At 37.6% G+C, this 15,131-nt stretch overlaps 1 protein-coding gene across 2 annotated transcripts in view; it reads right to left on the bottom strand.

The window, feature by feature from the left end:
* The window catches only part of LOC126371256 (organic cation transporter protein-like), a 328,816-nt gene that overhangs the window by 82,309 nt on the left and 231,376 nt on the right, over positions 1–15,131 (bottom strand). Inside the window, exon 8 of one of the 2 annotated variants that reach the window (XR_007566986.1) lies at positions 1,569–1,580. The exons of the other annotated variant lie outside the window; for it this stretch is intronic. The gene's annotated coding sequence lies outside the window, so the exon portion shown is untranslated. Of the gene's footprint in view, positions 1–1,568; positions 1,581–15,131 lie in introns of those variants that run through there. 2 annotated transcript variants of the gene reach the window in all.

Genomic DNA, 15,131 nt, shown 5'->3' on the forward strand with positions numbered 1-15,131 from the left:
AACTTAGGTACTGCGCAAAGATAAAAGTAACTGCGTTCCTGAAGAAAACTAAAATAAAACTTAAAAAAATAAAATAAATAAGACTCTAAACTAAAGGCTTCAGCCTACCAAAAGCAAGGCAGAAGAAGCGCAGTTTGAATGTTGGCCTGCTTTAGGTATTCCGAAGCCTTCATAATATTAGTCTTCTTCAAAATAGAATCCTAACTTTACGATCTATTACTAATTGGAATTATAAGGTCAAAAAAGTTCCAATAACAAATTGAAAAAGGAAACAAAATCAATATTTAATCGAATTATTTACAATAAAATCCGCAACCCTAAAGCTCGCATGAAAACAAACGATATTAACATACAAAGAGGGCAGTCCCTAGTGTGCGGGCCTTGTACTGATTGTGTTTACAACCCTAACATAATTATTCAAATTTCACTCCATTTCTATGCAATTTGCAAGCTATTATCGAGCTATCGCAAATGCAGTTCTATCGATGGTCAAAACAGAAATCAGAAGCTATGGGCGACATCGGTGCACCCAATACGGCCTTTTCGTTTCCATTATCTATTTTCGCTTTTTCGAGAACGAAATCCCAACATAGTCACTTTCTGAGTATATATAGAATTTATGTAAACTTTGCAACTACAGTTAGTGAGCGTGACATGTTGAAAATTTAACTTTTGATGACATTAGTGATAATTGGGATTTTTTCAGTATTTTGACGACAAAAACAAGAAAGTATTCCAAAAGCTGCATATTTAAACGTAATCTTCAAAAAAACAGATCAAAACGTATAACGGTGTAGGGATGCCACTTATTGCAGACTTAATACGAAAACAAACAACACATGCCTCGCAACGAAGAAAACAAATTCAATAAAAAGTAACCTAAAACCGACTGCACCGTATTAAAACGGAAACATGTCAAATTTTCACGTCCACGAATTTTTTCTGCCGCAAATGGCTTTTTGTGGTGAAAATTTTTCATCGCAAACCAGTAGGATCCGAAAACAAAAGCAAAATGAAATAGCTGCAAATCTGTTTTTCGATTCGTAAATCAATGGGGATGCATATCCGGCATTTACAGAGCAGGCAGGTTCACGTATTTTTATTTTTTTATTATGCACACCGTGTATTAGTGACGGTACAATAAATACTGGTTGATAGGAACGTATAATAGAGTGTATTCAAACAATATGTTTTATTCAATTACAACGGTGTAAAAATACTAAATTACCATTACAGAGACGAAGAGAAACATCCACGTTCCATATTTGTCCCGGACTTGTCGTAAACACACACACACATAAACTCTCCGCTGGGGTAAGCAAAGATTATGGAATTCTAGTTATTTCGATCCTGACTTCTCTTGCTTCCTCCACATTCGTCAATCGTTTCATACACGCACACCGGTTCAGAGTAGATCGTACTGGGAAGTTAAAATGGCCACATCGAAGCAATTCATCTGAGAAAGCAATATTGCTATTTGACATTTGCTTGCATTGCGCACTTACTTTACTGCACACTAATGTTAAATTGCAATATTGCTTTCTTAGATGTATTGATTCGATATGGCCATTTTAACCCCCCTGAACCTTTTCCAAGGACATCTCCAATTTGGTCAATATACGCCTTCTAGGTCTTCCTCTGCCAGCCCTACCACCAACCTTCGCTTTATTTGTTTTGATAATTCGTACTTGTCGTAGACGTTTTTCATAACGCAATTATTATTATAATACACAAATATGCTGTTATTTAATTGATCATCATTTACAGTACACACTATAGCATCTCTTGAAAGGCATGCCGTTGTGATATGGGAAACGACGGAGTGTCAGCGCTCAGATGTCAACGGACGAACGACGATGTGTAACTTCGTGTAACCTCGCTCTAAGCCCAAAATCGCCATAACTTGCCCCTCACAAATTATTCTCAACTTCACTTGTAAGTATAAGACTAATCTCGTAATAGACCGCATACGAACTTCATGCATTATCCGACATCTGAAACCTTAATAGCTAACAACTCGACTATTAGCCCCATGGCAGCAGAACTGTCTTGAACCGCTTTAATCTAGGCTCAAGACTCCATTTATGTAGAGGAATACCAAGTTTAAGCAACGTTGAGTTATAACCATGATACGGACAATTTAGGGTAGTTTCGGTTTATTCAAGCAGTCTTTTGGGGAGTTAGGTAGTTCCGCTAACAATGGAGACCTCTGTCGATTTAGTTGGGACACACGACACACAATTATTACCGGTATTATCATACGAGTTATGTCGTTATCCTCGATTATGGGTTGGCCTTCTGGCTAGGTATAAGTAAATATGATTTTTAAGATCACAAACTTACTAACTTATTATCACAAAGTAAGACTGTCCTTTGTTTGGTAAGGACTTTGCAGGCTGGAACCACCTAATTGTCTAGAAAAGTAAGATGATTTCGTGTTTTGCAGGGCACATTAAGCCGTTGGTCTCGGTTATTAGCCATAAAAACACCTTTACCAACCCGGAGTGGAGCAGCGTGGTGGAGCATGCTCCTTACCCCCTCCGGCCGATAGAGTGGAGACCTGTGAGTAGAACGGGAAACTTTCTCTTTCTGTGCTTTGTTTATTTAAAAGGCTATGGAGATTCGTAGTGACATAGTAACAGTAGACAGTCACAGCTGTGTTTATGTTGTGGATTAAAATCTACAACTTCCAGCCAACGTGCACGGATCACCATACTATTTTAAATAGACCATTCACGATTTCATCTCAATACCAAATTAATTGTAAATAAATACAACCGCAAGATGGCAAACTTTTGCGGGTTTAACTTGTCTTTTTCTAATTTTGTCTATAAACTCATTGAAGGTGATGTACTAGTTATCTGCCACTCTAACTGCCATACCAGCTGTATGATTGTCATTAGCAATTAAATATACACTTTGGTACCATGTCACATTAACTTTTTTGACAAATTGAAATGTCAGTCTCATTAAATCTTAAATTATGTTAATGCGACAGGGTTCTAAAGTGAGTACATGATTATAACCCTTAAGTATATTAATGTAACACTGATAGTAGGTCAAAACTACTTATATGCTTTTATTACAACCGACTGACTACACACAATAGATATACGCCTACAAATTACAGATAGAGAGATAAGCTTCAGATCATTGACTTGATCTCCTAATCCCGACGCTTGATTTAGCATACCTCCAGAATTTGCTCGGATAATCTGATCCAGTCCAACTATTGAAACTTTGCAGGCTAATGAATTATCAATTGGATAAGTTGCCATTCGGAGGGCTAAATCTTGTGCTTAAGTACTTACTTGAATGTTCAATAGGACTATTTTAGAATAATGACGACTTGAAACATCGCCAATAGGCTACTTTCCTATAAGACAAATCTACAGTTTGTTGTTGGAGGTGTTTGGGCTAATAGCACACCGCGGACACTCTATACAAAAATTTCATTGCCATTACACACATGCCGCTCATGACTTCTTTCACCCTAAGGTTGCCTGGCAGAAATTGCTGTATAGCAATAAGGCATATAGCAATATTGTGCTTATGTTTTTATTCGTATGTTTATGACCTTTGTATATGTCGTTGTGCAATAAAGTATTATTGATTGATTGATTGACGCTCCCTCTACTCCTTAGCGGCTTACGGCCATTTCGACTAAAGTAAAACCCAGAGGGGGTGAGGTAAACCCAGCTCTACGTCCGATATGAATTGGTGCGGGGAGGAAAGTTACCGTTCTATGTGTATTCTTTAATATATGCCAGTAGCCAGTATATTTGCTAGTTTTTCAATGTATGGCCGTCGGCTGGAAGCCGACTATTATAGCTATTTAAATAGTTGCGACCAGTAAATGAAATCTACTAATTGGTCACCCATCCAATGACTGACTGCTTAAAATCATAACATTGTTGATCATGGGGTTTAAAATGGCCACAATATTGTTTTCTTAGATGGATTGCATCGATGTGGCCATTTAAACCCCCCAGATTCTTTATTTGAAACAATGTTATAATAATTTCCAGAGCTTGCACGTTTCGATCGTTTTATCCACAGTTAGCAATAATTTTATGTTCCAAGCCGATGCTACTTCTCCGTTAGTGCTCAGGGCGATTTGACATTCATGGTCGAAGATACCAACCTCATACAGAGCAATAAAAGCAAACTTAACTTACCATAAAAGACACAGTTGCGCGCTATAACAGCGGTTTATATTCCTTGTACAATTATTAACAAAATGTTGAATGTTGTACAACAGTATAACATTACAGAGAAAGTGAATCAAAATCTCAAAAAGGTAAAAAATTTTAGACTCAATTTTCATCAGAAATTAATTGAATAAAATTGAGGTTTTGATGAAGAAAATCACATTAAGCAATTCATTTTAAAAAGCAATATTGCTAAACTGCCAACATTTGTGTGCTTTGCGTACCTACTTACTATTACTTGCGCAATTTTCAAATTACAATATTGCTTGTTTAGATGAATTGCTTCCATGTGGCCTTTTTAACCCTCCAAAATGTGGATTTTCAAATAGGTGCTTACGTAGTTTGCACTATAAGACAACGAAATGTCATTTTACATATGTGACTACCTAAATACGTACCTTTGAAATTCATTTCTCCTTAGACCATTTTGCCTTGCAACACATAACACTGACTTTAAACGTAAAACGCCATCATAGTCCAAGAGCTATCCTCATTAACAACAGCTGCATTCACTTGTTTTATTTTACACCCCTCCTCTAATGTTCTGCCATCAACGCAGACGCAAATTAATGGAATTTTGTTTACATTACTAACAAGTCGACGTAATTACTTGTGTGCATTCGTACACGCGTCGAGTCGGGATATCATTTCTTATTCATTAAACAGGATGCCAAGAGGCGAACCAATTAAAGTGATCAAATATAAGGGTTTGTGAGCACGAGTTGAAATCATCAAAGTTCTATGGTACTCAAATATAGGTACTGCAGAATAGAACAGCCTCCAAATTGCGTACTTTGCCCAGTATTCGTGAATGAATGAATTAATAAACACATGTATACATTATTGCACACACAAACACAGAACAGGTACAAAAAAGAAACAAAAAGTGGGCAAAGGTGACCTTATCCCAAAAGCGATCTCTTCCAGACAACCTTCGATAAAGAATGTATAAAAATATATAATAAATGGACTATGACTATACCAGTGGTTGAGCGATGGGCTCTTAACCAGCAGCAAGTCCCGGGTTCGAATCCTGGTGAATACATTTTACAAAAATCACTTTGTGATATTTAGTTGGGTTAGGACATTAGACTAATCATTCGATTGTATGAAAGTAAAATGATCCGTGCGTTGGTAAGTAAGTAAGTAGTCGTTGCATGAGCCATGCCAGGGGCCTTAGGCGGCTCAGTAGTAAACCTTTTCACCTGCGTTGATGAGGTCATTGACCTTACAACTACTATTATTTAGACGGGGAAATAAACTTATTAGTAATCGACACACAGAACCACAGAACCGGGATACTTGGACAGACGAGGGGGAGGCCTTTGCCCAGCAGTGGGATTACACAGGCTAATAATAATAATATACTGTACTACTACTACTACACTACTACTACTATATACTATTCTTTCACCCTAAGGTTGCCTGGCAGAAATTGCTGTTTAGCAATAAGGCCGCCTATTGTGCTAATGTTTTATTCGTATGTTTATGTCCTTTGTATTATGTTGTTGTGCAATAAAGTATTATTGATTGATTGATTGAATATAGTCATCGACATTCACGACATGCCCCGTATGATAAACCGCTCATTTCATCGCGTATTTTCTTTACTCACAGTCCAGCTGGGAAGATATTTTGTCTTGGTAAGAGACGATGCGGTCGACAGTAAATCACGCTTACCTAGCAAATGGCCCCGATTCCTGCAGACACCGTCTAATTTTATTTTAAGTTATATCCGTCATTTTCATATCCGTCGAAAAGGAAAGGGACGGTTGATTCACAGCTTTTAATTTTAGGAAGAATGAGTAAATGAATGAATAACCCGGGCGAATCAAAAAGGTACGTCGCTGGTATGCAATCCGTTTGACGTGCTGTCCACTTAACTGTGTCGGGTTATTGACTGATGTAAAATTTTTAGACGGTTGGTTTAGATTTGTGCTTAAAATTGACGCGTGTTCCATAAATTTTATGCTTGTCGATTACCCGTCCCTTTCCTTTTCGGCGGATAAGAAAATGACAGATATAACTTAAAATAAAATTAGATGGTATTTACAGGAATTAGCACCAATGCCTATTTGCTCTAGCCTTGAAGACTTCCAGATTATAACGAGTTGGAAAAACAGACAACGGCAGACAGTTGCAGTCCTTTGCCGTTCGCATCGAAATGGAAGAGGCAAAACGTTTATATTGGATTAGATTGTTTGTTTAGCTTCGTGTCCATTTTTACTTTAATGTGTTAACTAATTATCTTACCGGTTTCAACTGAAAACCAGTGTCATAGTCTAGGCTATGGCATTATGCTGAGGTGGAACCGTATCGGCATACATTCATAATTGTATTATTTTGTTTTAATATGTTAAAACAATAAGTATGAATAAATATTTTTTCTTTCTTTCTTTTGGTGGTATATCCACAATATAAGGATGAAATGCCTGCTGACGTCTAGTTGTCCGTATGGGTGGAATTAACTCGTGAAGTTCCAGCACACACTCACCGAAGTGTATCCTATAAAAATGTATCATTTTACTTTAATGCTTATAACAACAATTATTTTCAAAATCCTCGGTACAACATTTTGATATCCTGAGACAGTTTAAATCCCGCTCCATATACGATAGTACCCGTTTAAAGTAACAACCACTATCGAAGAACTTACAAGATCGTATTAGAGGCCTAATTGCCTACAAACTGGATCGGCTATCAGAAATTCTTACTAGATAGGCTTTGTAACAAGTTAACCGGGAAGATACTTTGTTCAGTACCTAAACCCACTCCGTAACGGCGCATATTAAATTAAACTGTACTATGAGGATAAAGATAACACGGGACTGGCAAATGGAAACTGTGACAGGGAAATCTGTGGAGTCGATGTACATTACGAAAGTTTATCCAATATCTATATAGAATCCTCCACACAGCCTCCGTGGTCTAGTGGTTCTACCCACTTACCTCTAACCTTAAATCGTAACTCTAACCGCGTTAGGCTCACGATGTGGAGGTCCGGGTTCGATTCCCGATGGGGACATTGTCGGAATCACTTTGTGAGATTGTTCTTTGTTTGGTAAGGACTTTCCAGGCTTAAATCACCTGATTGTCTGAAAAAGTAAGACGATTTTATGCTTCGGAGGCCACGTTAAGCCGTTGGTCCTGGCTATTAGCCATAAAAACACCTCCACCAACCCGCAGTGGAGCAGCGTGGTGGAATATGCTCCGTACCCTCTCCGGTTGATTGAGGGGAGGCCTGAGCCCCGCAGTGGGACGTATATAGGCTATTTATGTATATAGAATCATGCGCGTGGTCTCTATAAGAATGGGCAAAGTTGTAAGTTATTAAAAGGCAACTGCCAGCCACTTGGTATCGGGCATTCACAAGACATTCACACAAACAGAATCGCTGACACCTATATTTACATATTATACTTAGTATCGAGAGAAGTTTACCCACCTGCTAAAAAATATTAAAAATACTTACCTATAAGTAAGTACCTTTTCATTAGCAAATCGAGACAAACAGATACGACTCCTATCCTAGGCCAGAGTAGATACAGTTGAAATTACATGAAAACTACTGGTAGATATGTTTTTTATTCCTATTGAAGTCAAATGATTTAAAGCCATATGCGAAACTTCAATGAGTCACACCAAAAAAGAAAGAAAAATGTTGAACAACGCTTTATCAGTGACAGGTTACCAGCCCATCACCCAAATAATAATGTTAAAAAATAAACATATCACCTATACAGCGACTCTACAGATCCTCTGTCCAAAACAGTTCCGTGGCAGGGAAAGAAGCGTATTGTCGGCTCAAGCATAACGTCGCGCGGGTAAACACCTCTAAGTAGCTTCGAGAAATATTGACGGTAGACCGGGAAAAATACTTTAGCCAAACACCTTTGCATAATCTTAATGTTGTCTCCAGGCTTTCTTGATTTAGACGTTCTAGAACGCTCTAGATAACTTCACTTTACGTACTTCAAAATTCTCATGTTTATTACGCATACATTATCTGTCTTCTCGCAGACGGTTTCAATTACATTTTACTACAAGTACTTAATGGCGTATGGCTAAACAAATGGGGACCAGGCTTTATGAAGGTCAACAATATATATAATAGAGGATATATCCAACACTGTTTAAATTATTCCTCTGCTATTTATTTCTATTTGACCAGTCAAGCTCATTACTATGAACTCTGAAAAGTACTCTTTTTTGTGTTGAAGCAGACTCGATAAGACCTAATGAATTACAAACTTTTTTCGTCGGTATGTGCTTATAATTTCTTATAATCTGAATATTCTCTACACAGATAATTTTGTATCATGATATAATGTAGACCCAAATACGTTTACATTTTTCGTTATAACTGTATCGAGATCTTCCGCCTCAAACAGTAACCATAGTCTAGCTGTTAGAGCATTGCTCAAGATCTGGAGGTCTGGCTTGATTTCTGATGGTGACATTGATGATTTAGTGCTTATTCCGGTTAATTGGTCATTCTTTTGTTTTAGCTTGGTCGACTGTTTACCAAAAAAATACTTTTGCATGCAGTATCTTACGAAAAATAATGATGAAATCTACATTGCTGTAAAATTACTTGCGGTAAAATTACTATGGAATTTCAGAAGGAGTAGAGCTATCATAGTTACCTGCAGGTGCAGGAGTAGTAGTAAAAGAGAGGTTGAACCGGCGACAGCGTTCTCAAACAAAATGCGCGTTAGGACCTTTCGGACCTTCTTTCATTCCGTGGTTAAATGAAACAAAAGAATGGTCAATTTCCCCCACAGAGGCTAGCTAACATCTATGTATATTGACGATTTCAATAGCCACGATTCCAATACCGCCAACTAGGTACGCCTTTGTTGCACCCATCTCATATTGTTCCAACCGAGTGGTTGCATGTGTTTGCTCAATCTAATTGCTACTCAGTCATTCATCGAATGAAATCATATTGCGAATGGAAACCTGTGTGCATTTGCAAACGGCCGGTAGGTTTTACGTAGTACGGTTTTTACTAGATTTGGATGTTATTAAATTCTTTCATTTGCGCTTTGTTTTTGTGCGTCGGGTTTTTGGCTGCTTTCGTCAGCCTTTGTAAATATTAATATTATGCACGTGTTTTCATCACCGGGGGAGAGCACTCGGCGCTCCCCTTTGTCCGGCCAAGTGGCTAATGCCATTTGCGGCAAATCTACAAGTGAGTCACGTCAAAAAAAACTGCGGACCATCTGTATATAATGTTAATATATAATATTATATCTATATAATATACACGCATATCTGTACTTATCTCGACTGCTATAAATCATCGCCGCACTTTGTATTCAAGTTCTATTATTGGTGCTGATTCCTGTAGACACCATCTAATTTTATTTTATTATACCTGTCATTCTCATACCCGCCGAAAACGAAAGGGACGGATGATTGGGCAGGAATCGAGCCATTATAATTATCTATATTCGGTAGCTAACATGTTACCAATCCATCGCCTATTATAAACAGTCCACCATGTTGGAAAGGACAGTATCCCTTTGTGGACACATTTTCTATATAACTTCTTGTTACCTTTTAATATTTAATTACTAATCTGATAATCTGTTAAAAAAGGGATATCACAGATTAGTAATTAAATAGCCAGGGAAAAGAAGCTGCAAGAAAAAACCTCAGAACAGAGCGCTAGACGTTCTTTTAAAAAAAACTACATACATAGCGATCAAACACATAACTCACTTTCATCTTCGCTGCACTCGGGTAATTAAATAGTACTTTAATGCCTGTTCTGATGATTAAAAACTATAACTGGTAGAAAGTTAACACTTTGCTAACTTGCCGAAGGATTCTACTCTTTATCTCGTCAATAGCTATGGTGTAAGATAAATTTATTTCAAACGACAGGAAAAGGTAAGTTCAACAACCTTTTCTCTTGAAGGAAATTTCAATAGAATTACTTGGGATGGGCAATTTTTTTCTATATTATACATTCAGACTCCGGTCAATGACTTTCTTAAATTATGTACATACATACATAAACTCACGCCTATTTCCCACCGGGGTAAGCAGAGACTATAGAATTCCATTTGCTTCGATCCTGACACACTTCTCTTAAATTATGTACCTACCTTAAATCAAATGAAATCAAATTATACTTTTTTTTATTACATTATTATTTTCTCACGAACATTTTGTTACGTAATACAGATTTTTTTATGTACACAGGATTCTAAAGTCAGTAAAAACACTGTATAATTTTCACTATATATTTGTCAACTAATTAAATACTAAGAATCATTACCCTTCGTTATCTTAAAAATTACCCCGATATCTGCAGACACCTAATTTTATCTTAAGCTATACCCGTCATTTTCTTATCCGCCAAAAAGAAAAAGGACGGGTGATTGACAATAGGTATTTTTAAGACGAATGAATGAATAACCCCGGTGAATAAAATAAGCATCCCAGTGATATTCAACCTGCTTGATGTGTGCTGTCGTCGTAATTCTGATGGGTTATTTGCCAATACACAATTTTGAAAGGGTTTTTTATGCCTGCGTAAGACACGACATTGACCTTTTCTGTAATCTGTTCCGTGTAAGCTCTTTTTGGTCTTCCCTTTCTCTCTCTCCTTCTAGTTTTCCTTCTTTGATGTTTTTAATAAATTCGTCGTGTCTTATTAGGTGTCCAATTATCTTGCCTCTTCTGTCCTCAATAATTCTTAGTATTTGTCTTTTTCCCTTACTCTTACTAGCACTTCCTCATTTGTAACCCTTTACAATACAATAAAATACAAATACACTTTATGTCTAACTTATTCTTTCCATCCTCCTCCAACACCATATACTACTATAGCACTTACAACTACTACTACACTACTGTGTACAACAATAAAACATACATACCTACATATTATTTTATCTTCTACAATAAATAAAGTTCAGTTGATTTTAAAGTCGAATATGCTTACTTTAATCAGCACCATTATTAACAAAGTGTCACAGGATATTAAATATATTCAAAATCAAATCAAATATACTTTAATGGACAGAACTAAATTTAAAAAAAAAGATAAATATTTTAAATTCCAAAACAAGATTAAAGTGTTCTCTGAAAGCCGGAATTAAAGCTGTTTTCAATATTTAAAATTACTTACTGAGTTAAGCGGCAATCCGGAAACGGAATGAATTTAGTTTCCAAGAAAACCTTCTTTATTAACTTTTTTCCCTTTTTCGTACATCTAAATAAGATCTACCAATTTGTATAAAAGCAAAATAGTAACTTCGATTAAGATTAGAAGCCGGAAAAATTCCGGATTTTATAGAACAGGTAATACCCAAAAAGCTGAACCACCTGTAATCAATTGCATGCCCTTCATAAAACTTTAATGAATGAATGTGGAGGAAGGAAGAGAAGCGTGTCAGTATCGAAGCGAATGGAATTCCATAATCTCTGCTTAGCGCGGTGGGAACTAGACATTGAGTTTATATTACTATATTTTTTATTTATTTTTTACTGAAAGACTGTTTTTTTTGTATGTTTCTTGTGTCTGTTTCATTGTGTACAAAGAAATAAATAAATAAAAAACTTAAAAAAGTAACATAAAATAGTACCACGCCTGATGAGAAGGAAAAACTAGCTTATCTTGCTTCTAGTGCGAGACTAATATCAAGCGAAGCCTTAAGATTGACAAGCGAATTTAGGCTGATAGCATCGCAGAGACTGCAGAGTCTTCTGCTTTGGTTGGGAATACGAGGGATGTATACAGGGCGGCAAAAGAACTGTGCAACAAACCCAATACCGAAAAACCCATCAAAGACCAGTCTGGGAAGATATTGATACCTCTGGACCAGCAACTGTGTAGATGGAAGCAGCAATTTTCGAAAGATCGCGAGGAGTGGAAATCCGTTATTCGATCCCTACATCCCAACAGGGGATAAAAGGATTAGAAGAAGCAAAAGAGGATCACGCCTGTATCCGAAGAGGTAGAGGTACCCTTTCGAAGCAGTTTACCGGATTCTCAATTCACCAGATTCGCAACTCACCAGATTCTCTACTAACCAGATTCGCTACTCACCAGAAGTACACTGGTACACATTACACACAGACACTCCTCGCTAGCTATGTCTGTTTATATTCCATGTAGCGATTGAACCCACGTAATAAGAATTATCTATGATCCAAAAATGAGCTCGAAATCGTAAAACCGAATTCGGAGCCGAGATTCGAACCCGTGATACTGCGATAAGGGTTCTTCACAGGGCTGTAATAGTTTTTTATACATAAAATAAGCCCATGACTATATCCTAATTGGGGTAGTCAGACGTACATCCATCGCAGGATGAACTAAACAATGATGGATATTTTGTTTTTTGATAAAAAGAAAACAATCTAGGTAAGTGAATTATTTCCTAAACCAACAAAACTATTCTCAACAACTTACTTTAGACATCGGATACAATAGAAAACAAACAAACATTTAGATAGAAGATAATCTTGTCCGAATAGGCAATAGGTACAATTAAACTAATGTGTCTGTGGTGGTCGTTAGGTACGAATTAATTCTAGACCCTATTTGGGACCTATATAGGTTCGCCCAGACTAATTATTACCGAGTACCCTCATCGACAGTTTGAGTGGTATTAGTAGATATAGATATATACCTACAAGCAACGTCGGATCGGATTTAGATACGTTTAGAATCATTGTGCTGTGTTGGGGAGATATTTAAGAAAAGCTTGTTCAAAAAAGAAAGGTTTTCACTGCACTGTATCATTCCACTGCTGGGTAGGCCTCCTGAATTTTGCACCACTTTTTCCCAATCTATCAGATCCACATATATCTATTATAGCTCCAGATAACCGCATTACATAATATCTTCTATTATCGCACCATTTTTATTCCAAGATAATAACGCACTTCCATTTCCTTTACAATATTTCTAAATCCTACAAAATAGGACATCTAAATCCAATGCAGTGTACCTGAGCGGGCAGTCCCTACATCCTGTCTTGGCTGGTAGAGGCTCCAATTTGTCATAAAACGTATTACCTTCGTATTACAGTTGCCAACAAAGAACTGTCTTCAAGCACTCTGTTTCTTGGGACGAGGCCGCGACAAGAGCGGACAGCGGGGCGGGAAAACTGGTAAAGTTAAATCTATCTCTTTCGGATTAATTTATTTTTATTTCGGATTAATATACAGGGTGTTAGTGACATCGTAACGAAAAAAAAAATGGAACGCCTATTTTATTGTACTAAAAACGATGGTGGGTGTTTTTCTTGTCGCAAATGTTTAATTAAGATTTTCAATTTTTACTGTGCCGCAATGTAAGTCGAACAACGCGCCACACAGACGCTAAACTTACGCGCGGCTACGTTACGCGTGTGAGATACGATGTTGATATCTAGGTAGGAGTTTTCATTCTCTTGTATTTAGATGCTTAGTAGTGGTTCAACGTTTAAAAATGTTGTTTGTTGAAGTAGAACACCTACTGCCACGATTTTTCACGCACGGTACCTACCTACCAGTTATTAAAACGTTCCTAACTTATTAACAATAAAAACCCTACTCTTGCCTTACCTTAATTGTTATTCCTTCGGATGAAGTACCTAGGTAGGTACCCTAGAACATGTCACGTCACGTAGGTATGCAACATCGCGTTTCCTCCGCGGTAGGTAGGTATCACACGCACTCACAAACACAACACCTTGCTCTTTAATAAACATCAACAATCTTCCATACTTTTGCGCAGTAAATGGTCTATGATCTATCATCATAGTCGACACTACTCATTTACAGAATGAAACAAACACTCACAAACACGAAAAAAATATCCTCGAAAAACATCACGCGATTCGGGTCAAGCTTAGTATTCGACTGAGCGGAAGCGCGCGCGGCGGCGTTAGCGCAAAGCATCAAAGGCGCCGACTAAGGGCGCCGACGACGCACCGGCCGCGGCCGCGTCGAGCCGACGACTAGAGAGAGAGAGAGAAGTATGTTTATGGTGCAAGTGACAGAGAAAGAAATAGTATCTGTTCGTATGCCTACTTTATTGGCGAGCGTTGCCCTTGACCCGTGCGCCGGCTATTCACCTGCGCATAGCTGAAGTTGTAGATATACGTTATTATTATTATTGATGACATTGATAAAATTTAATAATTAGTAATTTTTATTTGTTTATTTTAAATGTGCGTTCTATGCAGCTTAAAACACAATATGGGACTGAAAAAAATCTATTATTTTTATGAATTTGGCGACAGGAAACTTCACTTGATACCTATCAACTCAAAGAAATACCTAGTATCTGTTCGTAATGCCTACTTTATTGGCGCGCGTTGCCCTTGATCCGTGAGGCTATTCACGTCCGAGTATCCATCAAGACAGATCAAACAAGCCCTAACTTGGAGGTCTTGCGTCCCAGGATCCTTTAATTATGTCTTAGAACCTTCTTGGCCTATGTGGTCCAGTGGTTGAGCGATGGGATGCGGAGGGTCCGGGTTCGTATTCCGGTGGGGACATATCACAAAAATCTGTTTATAAGGCCTTTGGTTGGGACGTTACAGGCTGATCACCTGATTGTCCGAAAGTAAAATGATCCGTGCTTCGGAAGGTACGTTAAGTCGTTGCTCCCGTCTACTAGGTACTTATGTAAGCACGTAGCCGTTACATGAATATTGTACACAGAACAGGATAGGTTTAATTAGTTCTTTACTGATGATTTAACAATGAGATTTAAAACTACGAATAACTTAGTACTTAGTACCTCGGTACGGTACCAACATGTAACAAGAAAAATAAGATCACTCCACTCGGACAAGTTTTTTCTTTGAACATGCCGACATTGCCTACGCGGCGGAGTTGCCGAACTATCGATAGGTAGATTATCAATTGTTGAACTTGAAAATTGTCTAAACTATCGAAAGTAGTGAT

Source organism: Pectinophora gossypiella, chromosome 12 (assembly GCF_024362695.1).
Source record: "Pectinophora gossypiella chromosome 12, ilPecGoss1.1, whole genome shotgun sequence".
NCBI lineage: Eukaryota > Metazoa > Arthropoda > Insecta > Lepidoptera > Gelechiidae > Pectinophora > Pectinophora gossypiella.